Here is a 20,621-nt window from a genome sequence, read left to right on the forward strand (position 1 = left end):
CTGCTCCACAAAGAGGCCGGAGACTTATTCTGCTGTGGTCAAAGGGGAGTTAACTCACTCTTGCCATGCAGGAAGGTCCCAGCAGAAAGCACATATTACTTAGAAGGCAAAAGTTTATTTAAAGTAGATTGTTTAAGCTAGTTATGGATTTTTATTAGTATGACTTGTTGGCTTTTTATTCATACAAAACAAGTGTCTTAGAAAATAAACTCTTCTCCACTAGGATGGAGAGTGATTGGGAGAAGGAGAATACAATAGTGTTTTCTAAATTCAAACCAAGATAGATCAATGTCCTGGAAAACTACATGCTCACTGAGATCATAACATGATTTGGCACAAAAGATTAGAGACTGTTACCGTGTGAGAGGTTCAAGGTTGGATTTTCTGTGCAACCTTTTGTTGGAATGCAGTTTTAATAAGCATCTGGGAGGGCAGAGAGAAGAGCAAAGAGAAGTTGGCCGGGTTGCTACATAACATTACACATCTTCTGGTCTGCTTGTGCATTAGCATCAGCTCTCAAAGAAGGTGTTTGTTTGATCTGCTAGCTGGAAATAAAATGCAGTGGTTGCCAGCAACAGTTCATCAGGAAGTGAAAAACTGGGAGAGGTGAGGAGAGACTTAAACAAAAACAAAAGGAGAAAAATTTTAAATGAGGGAACTTGATAGCTTTATATCTGAGCTTTAGTATGTACATGTCTGTAGTATCTCCTGTCTGCAATGAGAACTACAGTATTTCATACAGCAATGCACCACAGCACAGTTATTGCCTAGGACGTTTCTAATGCGGGACACAAAACGCCGTTCATGAAGTTATAGCAGAATTACTTATGTGGGCAGAATGAAGCTATGCATACTGGAATTCAGCCAAACCAGCTAGAATTATAATACCTACTCCTCTGTAATAGACACCTGTAGCATCATACCCGGCCAGAGTTTTAGTATTAATTTTCATGTGAAGAACAACTCCTTCCCAAGTGTACCCAAATATCTGAGAAAGGGAGCACTGCTCAATTCAGGCTCACAGGGACAAGCGCCACTAGCCTGGTACAAACACTATTTTCTGTATCCCCTGTGTTCTCCTTGATGGGCTTCCAAGAACTGGTAAAGTCCAACCTTTCTAAAACAGTTAGAACTAGTGAAACACAGCATAAGGTAGTTAATTTACCAAGGAGTAATTAAGGACATCTTCTGTGTTCATTTGGGTGGATGATATATGCGTTATAAAGTCATGTCATAGTCCTGTGAAAAATATAAGGAACTAATCCTCTATGTGATATTTGGAAGGTATTATCTCTTGCATTTGGAAGATATTTCAAAAATAGTGCCTGGGAACTTTAGCATGTGTGATTTGGCTTGGAATCAATGAACTCAGTGGAGACGTACTGAGTTATGAGCTAAGGAAGTGGGCTGAAACTGTGGCTCTACTGCAGTCACTAGCAAATAGTGTACTTATTTTAATGAGGCAAGAATTTCATCACTGGATCTCACAATAAATCTAATAATAGGTACTACAATTTTCCCATGTGAAAATACAAATTACTACACTGGTTATCGTCCCATGCTTATATCTAAATTCTTACAATATCATTCAATGAACATATGACTAACCATGCTATTATATTGCTTAAATGGAATATTTGAGGTGTGAAAATAAAAGAAGAGAGAGAAAAAATTCTTCATTTTAAGGACTATACCTTCCTTTTGGTATATATTCTATTGGTATATGTTCTATTATTTGATTGTATTTCATTATTACTACTGTTGCTATTATTATAGCTCATCATATGATGATTATTTTATTGAATGCTCTTATTAGAATTTCTCAATTTCGGTTATATTTTGACTCCCCCTGCATAACTTTATTCATTTCATTGTATTCTTAAAATAACTACTAAATAGTAGAAGGAATCATAAAAGTTCTTTTTAAGAAAGGAAGGGACCCTGGTTTTTGGAAAGTAATACTGGCTTTCACATAGGATAGAAGTTAAATTAGCACATGCGATCTAAATTCTATTGTTAAGCAATGGCTGGAATATATCTTATGTCATAACACAAACATACAGGTTTACAGAATTGTCTGATGGAAATATTAAAGACACCTACTGGCCTAAATTCACGTAGTCAGTCTCCATTGCACAGAAAAGGGAATGAGTATGGAACATATTTCACTATAATCTTTTCCCACAACGCTCTTTCATACTCCAACTGAAATCCAGGACAAAATTTCTGTTGATTTCAGCAGTGGATGAGAGTGACCCTGTGGACTTTGGATGAGGCTTTGCAGTTCCAAAGCACGCAGAGCAGTTCTTGGTATTTGAATGCACATTTCTGCAGGTATGGATTTCTTCTAATGTAGCAGGTCATTAAAAATTCTTTCATCAAAAAATGAGAAAGATCAAATCTTTGAATGAAGCATAATGTACATGAAGACTATGTTTTCATGAAATGAAACAGATAATGAAAACTAAGCTCAGTGTAGTCAAAATAGACTCTATTTTAGATTTTAAATCTAAAGTTTTAGTCAAGACAACTGGATTTTTACATTTTGGTGTTGTATCACAGAACATTAAATTCTTTTATAAAATCATCTTCATAGAAATAAACAATACTCTCAGGAACACTTCACTGAGATCCCTCTTTAAGAGAAAAAAATCATAAAGTATTAAAACTTAATGTCAATTGTGAAGAACAAAAATACTACCCTTATCACCTAAGAAAAAAAAAAAAACAGGAAAAAATTTAAAGATTAAATGGACATCTATACTGATGATTTTTCACATTTGCAATGTAGAATTTTTAGAGTTTTTGCCAGTAAGCCAGAAGGCGTGAGAGGTGAAAACACATGCCAAACAGTACCAAATAATAGGTCCTACATACCTGGTATAATAGGAGTTATTTAAAAAGTACTGTCAGAGGAAAAGCAGAAAACACAAAAATCTCAACTATGGCACTCAAAACCCAATGAAAGTCCACACCTAGAATTATCAGAATAAGAATATGTTAGCAATATTTAAATATTTTTCAAAATAAGATTAAGTAACAAAAATTATGGAGAAAATTATGAAGAACCTAAGAAAAAATATGCAGGATAAAATAATATTTCAAATAACCTGTTGATTTACATGATGAAAACTGCTGTTTACATGCTCTTACGTTTCTCTTTCCTGTTTTTTTCTGACTCTTGAAAAGGTCACCCTTCAAACCAATAGTCCCTCAGAGCCACGAGGTGCTAATATCACTGAAAAAAATTGTTTCTCATCTCTCTTTAAGTGAAAAAATTGATAGTGATGAATGCACATGTGCACTTTTACTAAGAGGTCTGACATCAGACAGTAAGTGATCAGCTGAATGAACCAACAGACTATTCAAACATGAGTTATCTTAAAATAGAAAAAAATATATTATTTGTTGATCTGTAGATAGTGAACTGAATTTGTTAAGCTCACGAGACTTCTTTCAGCTAAGAATGTTTCAATTAGAAAATATTTGAGATAAATCAGAGAATAGATGAGGTCTCTAGGAAAAAAAATACACTTCAGTGGTGTTATCAAAAACAAAAAAAAATTCTAAAGCATTGTGGAAAATAATAGTGAGGGTTTCAAGATCACTGTTTGTATAACTCACGTACCACAGGCCTCAGTTCAGTAGTTCACAATCACAATATTAATAGGTAAGGCTGCATTTCTCCTTAAAGAGTCAACTGATTTGGTAAAATGTTTGAAATGTTTCAATAAAAGTCTATTTAATGAGAAATATTATTTTGATTATTAGCAAATTGTTTTTAAATTCTGGTTGAATTCACTGTTAAATCAGTTTGAGTCCGCACCACTTAGAGAAAGTATCCAGACAGGTCGTCTTCATCCTATTTAGTTCAAGCAGGCAAACATTCTGGCGCTTGAAGACTCGGATTCACCTTTATCTCTGGCAAAAATAGCGCGGACTTGTCTCATTCACTGCAACTGGAAAACTGTTCCTTGTCCTTCCTGTGGGAGCTGTTCCACTCTGTATAAAACATTTAAATTTTAATTAAGCCAGAGAGTAAATAACTCGCTACAATGCTTAGGACTCTCACTGGAGAAGGGGAACATGGCTGTAAATGTTCTCTTACTGCTGCAATCAGGAGATTTGAGCTGTGTGATCTTTCTTCTCAAGTCAGTATTTGAATTAACAGATCACCAGCCACTTTTTGACGGGGATCCCTCTCCTCCTTCTGTTGGAGCTTTCAAACCTGAAATTTTCTTTCCAGTGGAGAACATAAGGTATTAACTGCATAATTGGTTTATGCATAGGCTTTTGCTTTCGAACGACAAAGCCAGGGGGTGTCAACTGAATATTTAATTCCTCATACAAAATGAACAGCATCAAATAGAAATGTTCAGGCCAAGACTTTATGCTGTTCTTGATTATCCTCTCTCATAATAATTCAGACATTTTTTCTAATGGCTGAAGGTTGGGTATGTGTATTTCTTTTTTAGGAGGGAGAACTGACCATTAAACAAATTCCTTACCTAGAAAGCTTTTTCACAGAAGAATTGCTATGTCCCTTTGTCAATATTTCTCTGAATCAACCCTTTTGGGGTTTTTGTGCCTTTCTTCACATCTTCTAAAGTTAAATGTTTCAACTGGTGTTTAAAGACTTTTTTTTCCTAATTCTTACAGCATTGGTCTTCTAATAAAACCTTAATGCAGGCTTTGACTCTCAACATATTACATACAGAAAGAGGCATATAAGAAGCCATGAAAAAATAAGATGCTTTTGTATATAGTTAGCAATTTATGCATATGATATAGGCAAGCATGCACACAGGCAAATGCTTTCACTTATGTATCCACTACAATTGATCTGTACCACAGAAATAACCGTGTCATTACCATCAATTATAATAAACATGTTACAATGATGAAAGATACATATGTTCCAGCAAGACTAATGCACACGATAGAGAAAGCAAAAAGTAGTCCTTTCTTCTAAGTGAAAATTTTTCAGCAATTTTCGTTCAAATTTAATTTCACATTTTCATAATAATTTCTACTATTTTAACTAGTAAAGAAAAGGGTCTTCTCCTGCTTTTTTGTGTAAAAGCATATTAAGAAATCCTTGCGGTCTCTCACAGTTTCCTCTGTCTCCTTTTTGTCTCCTGTTGGTTACAGCCTAAAGCTCTGGAAGGGAAAACAGATAGCATCTGCTCAAGGGTGTGAGATTACATGAAATCATAATCTTCTAAAAGAGAAAATTCAGAAAATGTACTTCACTTGCCAGACTTTCACAGTTTCCATCCAACTAGCTTTTTGTGTTTTTTTTTTTTAAAGTCACATGCTGTGTCACAACAAAAAAATTATATTCAGTGCATGAGTAAGGCTACATGCAAGTGTTGCAATAATAATAACAATAAAAAAAAATCATAAGGGGATATGTTACAAACAGATGCCCTTTTTATTTTGGGAAGCATCTAAATGCTGAGAGCTGAAGCAATTCCAGATTTCATTTCTGCTGGAAGTCCCTTCTGAAAGACAGAAAGAAAAACTACCAAGAAATCCAATCCAGTTTTCAACAAGAACCAGAGATTCCAACTGTTCTGGCTTTATGCCACATTCGTATGTGAATGACTCCCCATGAAATTTCATTATGTGGTGGGTGCTCCAAGAGGAATTTGTCAGCTGTAAATCACCTCCCTTCTACAGAAGCAACTATTTTGACACTAAATGATGGGGCATCATTCAGTAGGCAAAAATAAATAAATTATTGATTTAATGCAAATTATTTTACTTGCCTGCAAAGTAAAATGTCACATGTTTCTTGATCCTTCATACTATTATTATATAGACATACAACTACTGCATACTGCTACTTCTTAACCATAAGGAGCTCAGTGCTGGGTTTCCTCCCATGGTATAAGCTAGTAAGCTCTGTAGAAGAACCTAAACAGAATAGCTCTTATATATAAGACTGGTAATGCTGATCACCATTTCAGCATTTCTGTCGTGATAATTATTAGGAGGAAATATCCCAGCTTGTGGTCAGCTTTATTTATATTAAAAAAAAATAAACCACCTCCTCTTGACCCTAGTCTTCATGCTTCAGCTGTATGTAGTCAAGGACATGAGACAGGATTCTTCAGAGATCAACCATCCCATCCAGAAAAAACATCTAAAGAAAGTGGCATCACATTCTAGAAATACTACATTTTGGTTCTGGTTGAGAAAGAGTTCTCTTCAGCAACTCCAAAGAGCCTTAACTTAAATATCTAATTTTTAGAGAGATGTAATTGAATGAGATTATTTCTGTTGAAGCTTACTAATTAGCAAATTCTAAATAAAAGAATCAAAAGCAGAACACTGCTTTATTTTTTATCTTTATAGGTATGGGAAGAGGATATGCATGAGATCTTCAATGAATATACCTCACATATAGACAATTCTATCTGGCCTTTTTATCCTGTGAACTGTATCCTAACTAGGCTGTTAATAAAATAATTTTTCCTTTTTATAAGTGGAGGGTTTTAAGGAATACTCTTTAACAGGCTTAAACTGTCTCCAGTCTTCTTTCAGATAACTGAGTTTAGGATACTTGGTAGAGAATTAGGACACAACAAATTTGGTCCCCTTCAAGATATGATCTCTGCAATGGACTGAAAAGTGCCTTGTCACTGTGACGATGCATCAGCATGTGCTTGGTCTCTCCTGCTCTGAAAGACTGCAACACTTGAGCTGATGCAGAATCCCAGGGCTGGCCGTGGGCAGATCTCACTCTTGGGTTGCCAGCTGGACGAGCAGGGGATGTTTTTGGGGACCGTCAGGAAGGTTCAGCAGAGTGGCATCCATCTCACCCACCCTTTCCTTCTTTTACCTCCCACTGGAAAACATGGCAAAGCATGTAAAGAAACATTGTCCTACTACGTATAAAAAAACCCAAAGGTGTGGAACAGTGAAGCTCAGAGGGAAATGGATCCAGATGTGCAAAATCTCTTCTTCCTGCACACCCTCATAGGAAGCAAAAGTCGTAATCCTCGTGGTTTCCAGAAAGCAAAGGATATATGACCATTCAGTCCCAATGAAATTGTACTTGGTATAAGTTTACATGAGAGCACTGGTACATCTATATCAAATGATGAATAGTCCCCCCAGCGTCTCCCAGTCCTTCAGAGCGCTGCGCTCTGCTGCTTCCATAGCAACCAGCAGTGCTCAGGATGGGGCCACCGCGCTGCAGAGGCGCTTGGTTCTCAGCAAGCTGGAGACACAGTGCTACAAGCTGACTTTTTCATTCCCAGCCGTATAACTGTGGCAAACTGTAAGAACATAAATTGTGCCATAACAGCCATGGGGCTGTTTAGTTGCTTGTAAATTGCTGAAGGGATGGGAGGGAGGAGGGGAAACCAAAACATCTATTGCGGAGTAATCACTGTTGTTGTGAGCATGAGAGAGAGTTCTGGGTTTGTATTTTGGAAAACCATGACCTTTCCCAGAGGGTTACTTAAATATTTGAAGCTACAGTGATCTCAACTATGCACTGATGTATATTATTATCAAAAATTACTGCAGAAATTATGCTTATGCTGCACTCAGTAAAGCACATGTTTACAGTTCATTTCATTTTCCTATTGAAAATGTATAAGCGTATCAGTTTCACCTTGAAAAACACTCACAATGGGAAAAAAATAGCATAGTTAATTTAGAAAATACTTTCTGCAAGTATATTTCTGTATATCTTTCAGCTTTATGGGAGGATATGACCTTAAAAAAGACAAGTTGTCAGAAAAGAAATACAAAGTAGAGATTTCAAAAATCTTTTCTTCTCTTTGGACTCTCAGACATTCTTTCCCTTCCCCCATTTTCCCCGTTTTACACAGAATTTGGTATTCAAAAAATCTGACTGCTTTTGTGCTCTAAACTTACTTAAAAGTGCTAGCTATCCTTAATAAGCCTTGAAGCATTATCTGCGCAACGTGTACTTAAATTCTTATTTATTTGAGTAAAAATATAGTTTCAAGAGACAGCAGCTTTTGTGCAAGGCCAAATTATAACTTTCCTTATCTACTCTTATCATGCCTGGAAGTTTAACTGAGAGGTTTTAGTGATTCCATCTACAGCATCCTTCCCTCCCAAACCTTTTGTCACATCACAGCTGAAAGGGCAGAAAACTGTTAGTTGGAAGCAGAAAAGTACGGGCCAGAGGTGGGTCAGAGAGTGAAGCGAGAACATCTTAATTTTTCATACAATGATATTACAGCCACAGAAACTAGCAAACACAGAATGTACTTGCAAAACATAAAGTTAGATATTTAGGCTTTAATTCCAGAAGGTATTTTAAGGTTCAAAGAAGTTACAGTCTATCCTTATTTGTCAGGTAAGCACAGCACTCCATTAAATGTATCTGTAAATACTGAATGAATTAAATACATTTTTCTTTTTAAGTCTGTGTAAAACAGATTTGCTGTTGACTGGCCGGCCATAACAGGCTTATTCAGCAGAATAATACAGATCTCATTTCAACTAAGTATTTCAGCCTTAACTGAACTTTGAGGATGTGCATTAGTCACGCGGAAGACAGGTGTATGCATTCAGTGGCTCTGATGAACTCAGCCAGTTGGCAGACACTGGCTTTTACCAAAACAGACTCTTGCTTTACTGCTACTGGATCAGAATGTGAATTTCTGTTAAAGAACACATGAAAATTAAAATTTGTTTAAAACAATACTAACATACATTCTTCACTTTGGCATTGTCTCTAAGGTAGCACTCCCTTGCACCTCCTGAGACCCACCTTTCCAACCGAAATTCTCAAAAACCACTTTGGAGTATGCAAGAAAACTGGATGAGTAGCTGCACACAGCTGTCAGCGAGAAGAAAAAGCTGAAAGGTGAGAAACTATAGAAGTGAGAAAGAACCAATTTCAATAGACATTTTTATCTAGGAGAAACTGTACAAGAATAAAGAAGGCAAGGATAAAATAGTTTTAAAGAGCAATACACTAACAAGGATGGATATATTTGGAAGTACTTGGGGATATGCACACATCTTTGCTCCCTTGAGGTCTGTGTGAAAAAGCCACAGACTGGTACAGCAGTACAGGCTCTGAGATACTTTGGGAAAAGAGTAAGAAAGCTACTAAATCACATCCAACAAAATCCATGTAGTTCTGGCTTTAAGGTAATTGTCTAAATCTTTCATATCAAAAAGTCAGAAAAGCTGTAAACCAGTGTAGTGCTTAGGAAATCACAGAATCGCAGTGCTTCTGCGATTCTGTAAAACAGGGGAAAAAAAGAGGAAAAGAGAGGGAAAGAAAGACAGAGATTCATAGTTTTGCATTTTATTTTTATCTCATTCACACAGATAAGAGCTACAAAGTATATTTCTACAGCCAGGCACATAGTCAGGAAACAAAATTTACATTGTGTTTGTGAATAAAATAGAGCATGTATTCTGAATATGGATAATCCCTTTTAATCCAAAGCAGCAAGAGACCCATGATCATCTTTAGCGTTCAATTAATAGCACATTCAAGACACAGTTTTTGTTTGTGATAGTTGTTACTCTCTCAAGCAGTGCCGAGGCACAATTTGGTGTCCAACAGGTAGTTTGGAGGCACTTTACTGTTTTCAGGAAAGAGTGTTTGACTTGATGGTAATAAGCCATGGACTTGTTCTTCAGGGCTAGGGAATGGTCCTGGGTACACCAGTTCACAGCATCTTTCTCTGTCTCTGGCTTTGACTAGAAGTTCTATCCTGAACCTAAGAAACATTTCCCTGTGATAGTTTTGTCAAATTTGATATGTTCCTTTGGAAAGCTTCAGTTCTGATAAATTTCCCCTTTGCAGCTGGAAACTTTTTGCTGCAGAAAATTCCTTATTTTTATGCTGAAGTCCTTCAAGGCAAACATTCTGTTTTGATTTACTCTCTTGACATAAATATTTATTGACCACTCCATCCCGCATTGATGTTTTGCATGGTCTTTTTCTGTTAAAACTGTCTAAAAACCCCTGTAGAAATAAAGGGATTTAATTAAACTACAGGTTAATCAAAGCCTTATTTAGGTTTTCTAAAATATTTATTCATTTGCTTAACACAATTTCAAAATAAATTAATGAGACACTGAAAACGCTGTAGAGTTGGTATTCTCGTTATTCTAGGCTTATTCCAGAAAATGCTCTGAAATAAGCTCAATTCTATAGGCTACTAAGCAACCTTGAGAAAATTAAGAAGATCCTCAGTTTCCCTTTGAGTCAAAGAAAATTTGTCAAAATAGTTTAGTGCGCTGCAGGATTAAATGTCACCATGAATATGGTAATTATACTGTGGTCTGACAAGTTTTCCCTGTACTTTAACAGTAGGCTGCATTAGAGATCCACAGAATATTTACTCTTCTTACAAAAGGAATTTGGAAACCTTGCCGAATTTCAAAGGGTTTCCCCCTCCCAAGCTGAGCTGCTCTGCAGGAGACATAAGTATGTACTGACCTAACTACTCACTGTAATAATAGCACCAGTGAAACGTCACTGAGCATATAACACATTACAGGCAAACCTAAATTGCCATGTAAGGCAATTTAAATGTCCAGAAAGTTATTTCCAAAAACGGAGAGAAACATAAGCCCTGCAAGGTGTTGAAAATTCAACTTTATCAGCTGCAAATTTGCAAGCAATTCATAAACTTAAATGGTTTTTGGAAAGCTCTTTCACAAGTGCGTAAAAAATATTCTCGGTGTCAGTAATAAATGACAGGTGAGGAATTTTGGCAGCAAATGTTTCAGCCGTCCTCATGAAATGGATGAATATTTCCCTCCTTACATTAATTCATGTTACAACACATGCACGAGAGAATGATAATAGGGTTCTTCCCTCATGCTTGTCATGTATAAAATATTGTACCACTTCATAACATTAAAAGGGTGAGTAAGGCCAGACATTGCTTAAAAAGAAAAGGGAAACCTAAAGTTTGAAAGGTAACATCTTCAGCGTGAAATGTAGTATTCATGAACACTGTCAAATACCAACCTCGTTTCAAGTGCTGGCTCCTGCTAATTCTTACTGACAGCTGTTCTTATGCTTACCTTGAGACATTTGGTTTTAAATGTCAGACTGGTTGGATCTTACTTCTTCCCTAAATGTTCACCAACAAGATGAGGAACATATTCGATAAAAAAAAAAAAATAGAAAAGAAAAGAGAAATCATGTGCAAAAGTGAAATGTGTGAAATGTTCTGCAAAGAGATTTCCTTTCAGAGAAAAATTATCCAAAGTAAATTATTTCTTTCTGTATCTCCTGAGACTGCAAAATAGAGAGGGTTTCATGTACACGGTATCTACCACGTGTGGAAGGATAGCAGTGTGCTAATAAACCTGTTTTTAAATTACTTGCACTGGTATATTTAAGAACAAGGGTGCTTGAGAGAAGATGTGGGCAAGAAAAGACTGATCTCAACCCTCTCGTTTTCTGTAGGTCTCTGAAAAATCTACCTCCCTCATCCCTGCATTTCAATGACTACTTCAAAGACCAGCAACTGATCCAAAGCCTGTAAAAACAGGCAAACATCTTCCTCTTAAATTGGATGACCTTTGAATTTTGCACTTCTGTGACGAGGTGTTGTGTCTTGTTTTGTGCAATGGTCAGATTTCTTATGCTCAGAAGATCTATTCATAAAGGGATTTGCAGCATTTTTCTTGGACTCAATATTGCCCCTTACAATGAGAAAAATGGATTCCTCAGCACATTACAAAATTAATCATTGGTTTAAACTACTTTTTAACTCTTGACAGATCTGGTCCCTCCTCCCCCTTCATCCTTCTTTCTTTTAAGACCTATAAATAGGGTTTTAAGAGAGCAGAAGTGGTGGAAGGGAAGTAGTGGAACTCAATTGCTTCGTATCAAGACTAGTTGCCTTCACATGCAGTGTTTTTTCACAAGGACCTCAAGGCTTACGGCCCTTTATGGGATAGGGGTGGGGGGTGGGGGCTATTCATCAGCCAGTGTTATAGAAGAGTTCAAACTAGAAGATCTGAAATATCTGAATGTATTAGAAGAGTATTTCTGTCTTTGCTTGCCTTATCAATTTCAATTCATATTTTTGGCAGAGATCAATCAGTCTTTACAGCACTTGATGGAATGAAATATTGTATTAGGGACATCAGGGTTATAATGGAGACAACTAAAAGCACCACTGTAATATCCTTTGACTTTCTAGACTGACAGATCTTGGGACTAATGCTACTTTGTGTCAGGCCTCCAAGGAAATCATACTTCAGTAGGGACTAGACTTAGTACAGTTTTTGTAAAAAAATCAGAATGTGCAACCAGGCACTGTTTGAAAGCATAGCACTAGGTGGTGGTTGGCATGAGCAGACCCAGAAAACAGTGCTACCTCCTGTTGAACTTGAGAGCTGGTAGCTGGTACTTATTTATTTTTCCCTTTCATCTTGCCCTGTGTCTGTGACTGTCTCTGACCATCTTCCCACTGCCTAGAATAAAGTATGGAAGTCTGTATTTCTGGCTGGCATTATATTGGCCAATGGCTTCAGAAAATGCTAATGCTAAGGCAGCTGAGGATGTTTTCTGGGCTGTTAACCTCTGCTTTCCCCTGAATGGTGATCAAAGCCCTGAAATTTGGTCTGTGTTTTTTCTTCTGGTATATATGTCTTCCCTGAGCCACTTCGTAGCTTCTCAGCACATTTCTGTCCCTTTCGATATGGAAGGAATAAAAACTCAGCCACCTATTTGCGTAGTATACATGGCAAAGCACAGTGGATTTCTCAGCTATCATTGGTGTAATCCAAACCAGAAATATTCTACCATCACCAGTAGACCTTTTGCCACCACTCTTAGGCAAGAAGAGACCAGTGTCAGTGCATACTTCAAAATTAGGTGAACACTGCCTGGACAAGAATCCTCAAAATAAAAGAATGGTATGTAAGAATTAGCATACAATAGTAAGCAATCGAAGCATTGCACGTGTTTACAAACAGTCCTCAAATTCTTTGTGAAACATCTAGCTGTTTCCCTGTATATTCTGACCCCTGTGGGATGCTTCTTGGAGCTTAGTATTTTCCTTGACAGATGCCAATCCAGCCTGGAGATGCGTGCAAAAACCCATCCTGTAGGTTTCTCAAGAGATTTTGTAACCATCCTCTGCTCAATGTGTGGGCATAGACATTTTATGCATTATATGCTGCTACATTTTATATAGGGATGAAGGACCTACAGCTGTTGCTGGCTGTCATACAGATTTGACTATATTCAATTTCTCAGACACATCTGAGCTGCATTTTCTCATTGCACTGTCACTGATCAAAATGCAAAGTTTTGTTCCACAGGAATATGCATAACTGAATTTTTCCTTAATTTGAGACAAAACCAGGGTTCACTGATGCAGCTGGTGTAAGCAGACTTCAGTTGACAACCTGTGCAGTTTACTGAACTCGTAAGTAGACTCCCCAATCTTTTATGAACATGATACTGGTGGGTCACTGTGATGCTGACTTCTGCAGATACCCTACATGCGACTTAGATTTAAAGGCTTACTTTCCCTTCCATCAACACTGAATATCAGTTTCAGAGAGAAAACACTTAGCTAAACCCTTTTTCCATAAAGATCTAGCTTTTATTTTACATGTTTTTCTCAACTTCTTTATTTAGTGGTAGGGTTTTTTTTTTGTGGAAATGTTGCTTAAGTTAATAAGGTCAATAACATCTATTTTAAAAGGCTGGGTTATATCAAAACAGGTGCAGTACCCTTACTAATACATACTGAGGGAGTTTATATCTTATGAGTTTATCATACATGCTGCTTAATTACAGCAAAACCAGCAAGGCAATAAATTAAAGGTACAAAATGAAGTGTTAGATTGAGCTTTACAGCTGGGAATTAGGTAAGAGGACTATTGCAGGTAAGCATCCACCTATACATTTAGAAAAGAAAAAACAACAGAAGAAATGAAGATTAAAGAAGGCTAATTTAGGTGGTAAAGGGGATGTAATTAATGTTGTAATCCAATTTGTTTTCTTTGCTAATGCATATAGAACTAAATATGCCCATTAGCATATGTTCTGTGTACACAGAATCCGTGTTATGTGTTATTAAGCATTTTAAATGGTATTGTAACATAGCCAGGACTAGATTAAACCTGTTTCAGCTGTGTGCCTAGGCCTGATCTCCATTTCATTGGGATTGTTTGCTCCTAAATCTTCCAGAAACCCAAACTTTCTAAACCCCTATCTGCTGTTTCTGCTACCAACTGCAGGGGTATCAGCTGTGATATGCAGCCCTGCAAACATCAGAAATCTTAGTTTGGCTAGATAGCCCCTAATAATTTTCACTTGAAACTGATGGTTCAGCCCTAATAAAATCTATAGTTTAATGCAGCTACTGATGGCAGTGGATTGCTTCATATCTAGGAATGATTTTAGCTATTGGTATCTGATCTGCAGCCTCTCTAAAAACTCTAGGAGTAGAAAGGTGCCTTCATCAAGAGTGATAAGGATGTGATAATTTCTTTTTATATACACATCTCTGGTTACTGGAACATTTGAGCAGTGGTGGCCAGGTACAGAATCACAGAATCAAGGAATCACAGAATCAGAGAATGGTAGGGGTTGGAAGGGACCTCTGAAGATCATCTAGTCCAACCCTCCTGCCAGAGCAGGTTCACCTGGAACAGGTTGCACAAGAACTCATCTAGGCGGGTTTTGAATGTCTCCAGGGACGGAAACTCCACCACCTCTCTGGGCAGCCTGCTCCAGTGCTCTGCCACCCTCAAAGTACAGAAGTTCCTCCTCACGTTTAGGTGGAACTTTCTGTGTTCCAGTTTGTGCCCATTATCTCTTGTCCTGTCACTGGGCACCACTGAAAAGAGCCTGGCACCCACCCTTTAAGTGTGTATAAGCATTTATAAGATCCCCCTCAGTCTTCTTTTTTTCCAGACTGAAAAGACCGAAGTCCCTCAGTCTTTCTTCATAAAGGTGATGTTCTAGTCCCCTAATCATCTTCATAGCCCTTTGCTGTACCCTCTCCAGTAGTTCCCTGTCCTTGAACTGGGGAGCCCAGAACTGAACACAGAATCCTTATGTGGGAAAGATATGAGATCTTTAGTCATATTCGTTATGCTATCATTCTTTCTTCCTTTCATGAAAGTCTTAATATTTTATGCAAACACAGGATATTTAAGAGGAAAAATGAAGCTAGACTACTTTCTAAGTTAGTACAGAAGGTTGGGAGTTCAGGGGTTAAATCTCTGCTACTTTGTGTCACAGAAGAGATTTGAACATATGCCTTATAGATCTTAAATGAATGTAGTAATTACAAAATTATTGAGGCCAGAGGGCAAGATGAAGGCATGGTGGGACCAAAACCCAGTAATTCCAATCTCTCTCCTAGAAGAACATACATGCACTTTGTAGTTCAGTTCTAGGAATGAAATTAGCCCAGTATATAGTGTTTGTGATTAACTGGCTAATTGTTTTTATTATGCTGAACTATTCTTTGTGATCCAGTCAGGTATTTCTTTTTTTACTGTATTAAATTATTGGTGGCATAGTCTTTAAAGTATTTGTTCTTTGTACCTGTTTAGTCTGAACTTTTGCAAAGTGTCGTTTTCTTTTTAAATTTCTCAAGAATTTGCCATAAAATGCTGTAGTACCTTCTTATAACAGCTTAAATTCTGGAAAGTTCAAGTATTTCACAGCATATGAACATAAGTGTTTCACAACGTCAAGATCTCGTTTCCCACAATCCTCCCATTTCAGAGCAACTTTCATTAATAGGATGACTCGAGTCTCTGCAACAAGCCTCAACATTTCTGTTCCCATAAATTAACAAATCACATGGAGAAGAAAACTACTAAATAAGTTGTTTCTCAAGAGGCTGGGTGAGGCTTACCCTTGGAAAGCAACACTGCAAGCCAAGGACAGTATGTATAAATGCACTTCATTGAGTACATTTTTCACTCCACGGGGACCCATCAGCCCTCCAGGCAGATTCCTCCCATGTTTTCTCAGCACACCCATAAATCTTGAAGTCCCTCCCACTGAAAAAAAAAAAAAACAACCACCAACCAAAAACAAATGATACTTACTCCAAGGCAAGCACAGCAAATCAGCTGATACAGCCAGGCAGATCTGCTTTAATAAAAGACAGATGAATGTGTGGGTTGATCTTTGAGAAAACATCATAAGCTTCTTGCTGACAGTGATGAAGTCCTTTGACACTTGGGTTTTATTATTTGCAATGTCCAGCTTTTTCACGTTCAAAAAGAAAACACAAGCTTTCTGAAATCAGTGGAGTGGGGAAAAAAAAGGGTCCTTAAAAGGACAGATCCTCAGTACCTACCACAGGCTGAGCAAACAAACCTTACAGAGGAAGTCTTCATTTCCAGAGCTTAAGGAGATCCCTGTAGCAAACAGTGCTGACAAAGTGTATCTACATCATCCATTCATTAATCTGTATTACTTCTTTTAGTGCTTCTGCTGTTGAAGCCAACTCTGTGATTGCAGTGCATTTGCTCTGGAAGGATTTCTGCTGTATCATGCACTGGGGAGAAATAACTGTTGAATACAATTTAACTCTCTAAGCTGAGGGGAAAAAAATGAATAGTAATTATTCCCGCTTGCTTGCCTTTCAGGAAATATGCATTTTAAAGGCTCATGTAACTATAAAAGCAGTTGCATGCTGAGCAGTTTTGAAAGATTTTTAAACAGTTTGAAATTCATGATATTTACTGCCTCACAAGGACCACTGACAACTAGGATGGGTTCGGATCCACTGTTTACTTTTCATAAATCAGACGTGATTGAAACAAGGAACAGAAGCCTGAATCTCATGAATCATCTGCTTACATATGGTTTCTCTGTATCAGGATCATAAACATTTGCATTACTGGAAGCTTTTATGCATAAGAGGATTCTTTCATACACATTGCACTAGCTGCTAGTCAACAAGTGTGAGAGAGACTCAGATGCAGAAAGCTCTTTCATCCTAATTGGAGTACTAATTATTTGTGGCCGTGAGTGTCATTCCTAGACTGGAGAAGCATATGAAATATCTTCCACTTCCAGGAGTGTGTTTACATCAATCAGGCATAGAATAGTAGAGTAAATTTTGCTGGAAGGGACCTTTGGAGGTCATTTAGTCCAACCTTCTGTTAAAAGCAGGTGTAGCCTCAAAGTGAAATGAAATTGCTCGGTGCTTTTTCCAGTCAACTTCTGAATATTTCCAAAACTGCAGATCCCGCAGTCTCTCCAGGCAACCTGTTCTGGTGCTTAACTGCTCTCATAGCATTTTTTCCTTATCTAGTCAGAATTTCCATTGCTACAAATTATGAATGCTGCCCCTTATTCTTTCACTGTGCATCTCAGAGAAGAGTCTGGCAGCTTTCTCTATAACCATCATGAAGTTATTAAAGAAAGAAGCTTGATTCCCTTTAGGTTTTTCTTCTCCAGACTAAACAAACCTGGGTCCTTCAGCCTTTCCTCATATGCCCTGTGCTTCAGGCATCTGCCCACTTCACTGGATTTCTGTGGACTTTCTCCATGTTTTCAATGTAGCACTAATACTAGAGTAAGGTGCCAAAACTGGGCACAATGCTCCAGCTGAAGCCTCATGAACGCTGAGTAGAGGGTGATAATCTTTTCTCTGCCTGCTGGCCACTCTATAGCTTACAAGTACGTCCCAGTACATACTTAGTCTCTGTCTTGTGTTCAATCACAGTCCCTCAGGACTTGCTCCAGAGCTGCTCCTTTGTCAATGAGTCCCCATGGGCTTTGCATTTGTTTTCATTGAACTTCATAAGATTTCTGCAGCTGACCCTTCCGGCTTGTCAAGGTCCCTCTAAGTGGCAGTTCTGAGAATCTGAAAAAGAATCCCATTCCATCATCCAGACTGTTGGTGAAGATATTAAACACAAACTATCGAGGAATGCCTCTGGTACCTGTCTGCCAGTTATACTTTAAAACATTGACCAACACTATTTGAACACTGCAGTACAGCCAGTCTTTCACTCACCTTACAGTCCACCCATCCAGCCCATATCTCTTAATTTGGCTACAAGGATGCCATGGGACATCCTGTCAAAAGCCTTGCTAAAGTCAAAATAAAAGCAAGCCCCTCTCAGTCACTGAACCAGTCATTTCATCATAGAAGGCAGTCAGGTTGGTCAGGCATGATTTGCCCTTGTAAATCTGTGTTACTTTTTCCCAGTCACCTTCTTGTCTTTCATGTATCTGGAAATGGCTTTCAGGAGGACTCTTTCCACGGTCCTACCAGAAGTGATGTGAGGCTGACTGACCTGCTGTTCCCTGGATCCTTCATCTCATCTTTTTTAAAATAGCTGTAATATTTGCTTTTTTCAAGTCATTAGTATATTTCTATGGCAATAGAAGATACATCCCTGTCAGCAATACCAACCATATAACCAAGTGCTGATGCACAGGATGACAGCTCCTCTCTGCTTCTCCTTGAACAGCAGGGCTGAGAACACCAACAGTTTCTCTTTGCCCTTCATTCTAACCCTAAGGACCGTGTAGCGACCCATGTTCTACTTGAGGTCTCCATCAGCAGATACCCACATGGACAAGCAGCAATCAGTAGTAGCCTGAGTCCTGGATGAACCTCGTCAAAATCTCCACTGTATTGTAGACTTGGGTCCCAGATGAGCAGCAAGTCTCCCAAGACGGCAAGTCTGCTTGACTGATGGCTTTCACCACCTTTTACAGAAAGACCATCATTACCCTTCCTCTCTGAGTCACTGGCTCCATCGCCTGGGTCAAGCATGATTAGTCCAGGTGCCTCTGCAGCAGTGCCTTTTCATCCTCTCCTGCTTCCAGACCCCATCTTTCCAGCAAAAAACCTCTAAGGGGAAACACCCTTTTTTGTGCCAGAAGTCTCCATCTTCCAGCTCCCACTGTGGCTGGAGTCCCTGTCTTCCCTCCACTTGAGCACAACCAATGGCTGTCCTTTCTTCTGGGCAACATGGGTCTGGGATTCTTGTCCCTGCAAGGTCTCTGCAAAGAAACCATCGACCTCCCGTTGTCCTCCCGGCTGTGACATAATCTGCTCTCCTCCCACTTCAGACTGCTGACTAGGTGGTCCATTGATGTCTCCAGATCACAGCTGCTGTAGGTGAGGCTACTGTTACCCCAGCTCTGGCCTCAACACCATCTCTCCCTGCAGGCCAAGGCCTGCACAGCTCTGCCCTCTTCCAGCACATCCACCTGGGTTAATTGCAATGTCTAATCCACTTTAAAAAGGATTTACAGTCTCTGTTAACTTGTTCTAAAAAAATTATTTCAAAAATTTCCAGTTCTTGTATTAAAAAGAACATTTATATATATATATATTTGTGTATATATATGCATGTGTATATGTATATGTGTATATATATGTGTATATATGTATACACACACACGCGCGCACACACACAAACTGGGGTTTTCTGACTAAAGACAAAAACAAAGCCAGTTGTGAAATTATCACTTCTACAGGACTGAAGTAAATTGTCTTGTTCCTCTTTCAATGTTTGAACCTTGGTTACAAAGACTGTAAAAACACACACAGTATAATAATCACCTATTGAGGTTACAAATTTCTATGTGCGAAATAACTTCAGGTTCTTTCATGAGGTGTCTCATGAATAGTTACCCTGAAGCTATTTCCACATAAGTTTTGAATTTCCCACTTTACTGTTCTGACAGTTTTTGAAGCACTCTTCAAATGTGCAACATCCAGTCTAGAAAAAAACTCTGTACTCTAGTGACTGTTTAATGTCTGTTTAAACACCCTGACCACTTTCAGCTTTTCAGTTTCCTATGTTGAAATTAGCATAAAGAATGGTTTTGCTTAAGTTCCTTCCCTTTCCACAATTTGCATTCTTCGCCAATGCACATTAAAGAGTTCATAAAAATGCATCGTGGACCCATTTAAAGTACGTGATTAACTGCTAATATGAGACATTAACTTGCGGTGCTTTGATAGAGATGATCATGTACAATTATATTTGATGATGGTAATTCATACTTATCATTTTTGTACATATTAAAAATACAGTATGGCAACTGCTAGGTATTCAAGACTTTATATAAATTTAGGAAATACATGCTGATGTAAGGCTGGCTAGTCTGTCATGACCACCATGACTGATTGGTCATGTAAGCCTTCTTAGTTCTGCCCATCACAACATCACCTCTTGGACTGCTGAAGGATCTTGTAGCTAAGCTATATTTATAATATGTGATAGACTTTTTGCTCCAATCCTTTTATGTTGAAATTAAAAAAATAATTAACACCATCAATTCAGTCATTATGCTGGTTTTACTCAAAACCGAAGTTTGCCTAAAGAACCCTTGAATGCAAGAAAAATCTAAGGCTGAGCTCACATTTAGGTGTAGCTACAGAAGCCACATCTGATCTATGAGGAAAGCTGGGAAAAATAGGAAACTTCTGGACCACATTATGCAAGTTTCTCTGAAACTTAATGTATGACTCATTATCTCTCTCCATTCTGGAACAGACACATAGACCAGAAAAAGAGATACAGGTAAGCAGGGCTTTAATAGCATTTAAACTCCCTCCTTCAGATTTATCAGTAAATTTTATCTGTATAGTATCTCAGACAGAAATTTCCTTCAAAAATATTCCTGTCAC

The sequence above is a fragment of the Rissa tridactyla genome, chromosome 2 (genome assembly GCF_028500815.1).
Source record: "Rissa tridactyla isolate bRisTri1 chromosome 2, bRisTri1.patW.cur.20221130, whole genome shotgun sequence".
NCBI lineage: Eukaryota > Metazoa > Chordata > Aves > Charadriiformes > Laridae > Rissa > Rissa tridactyla.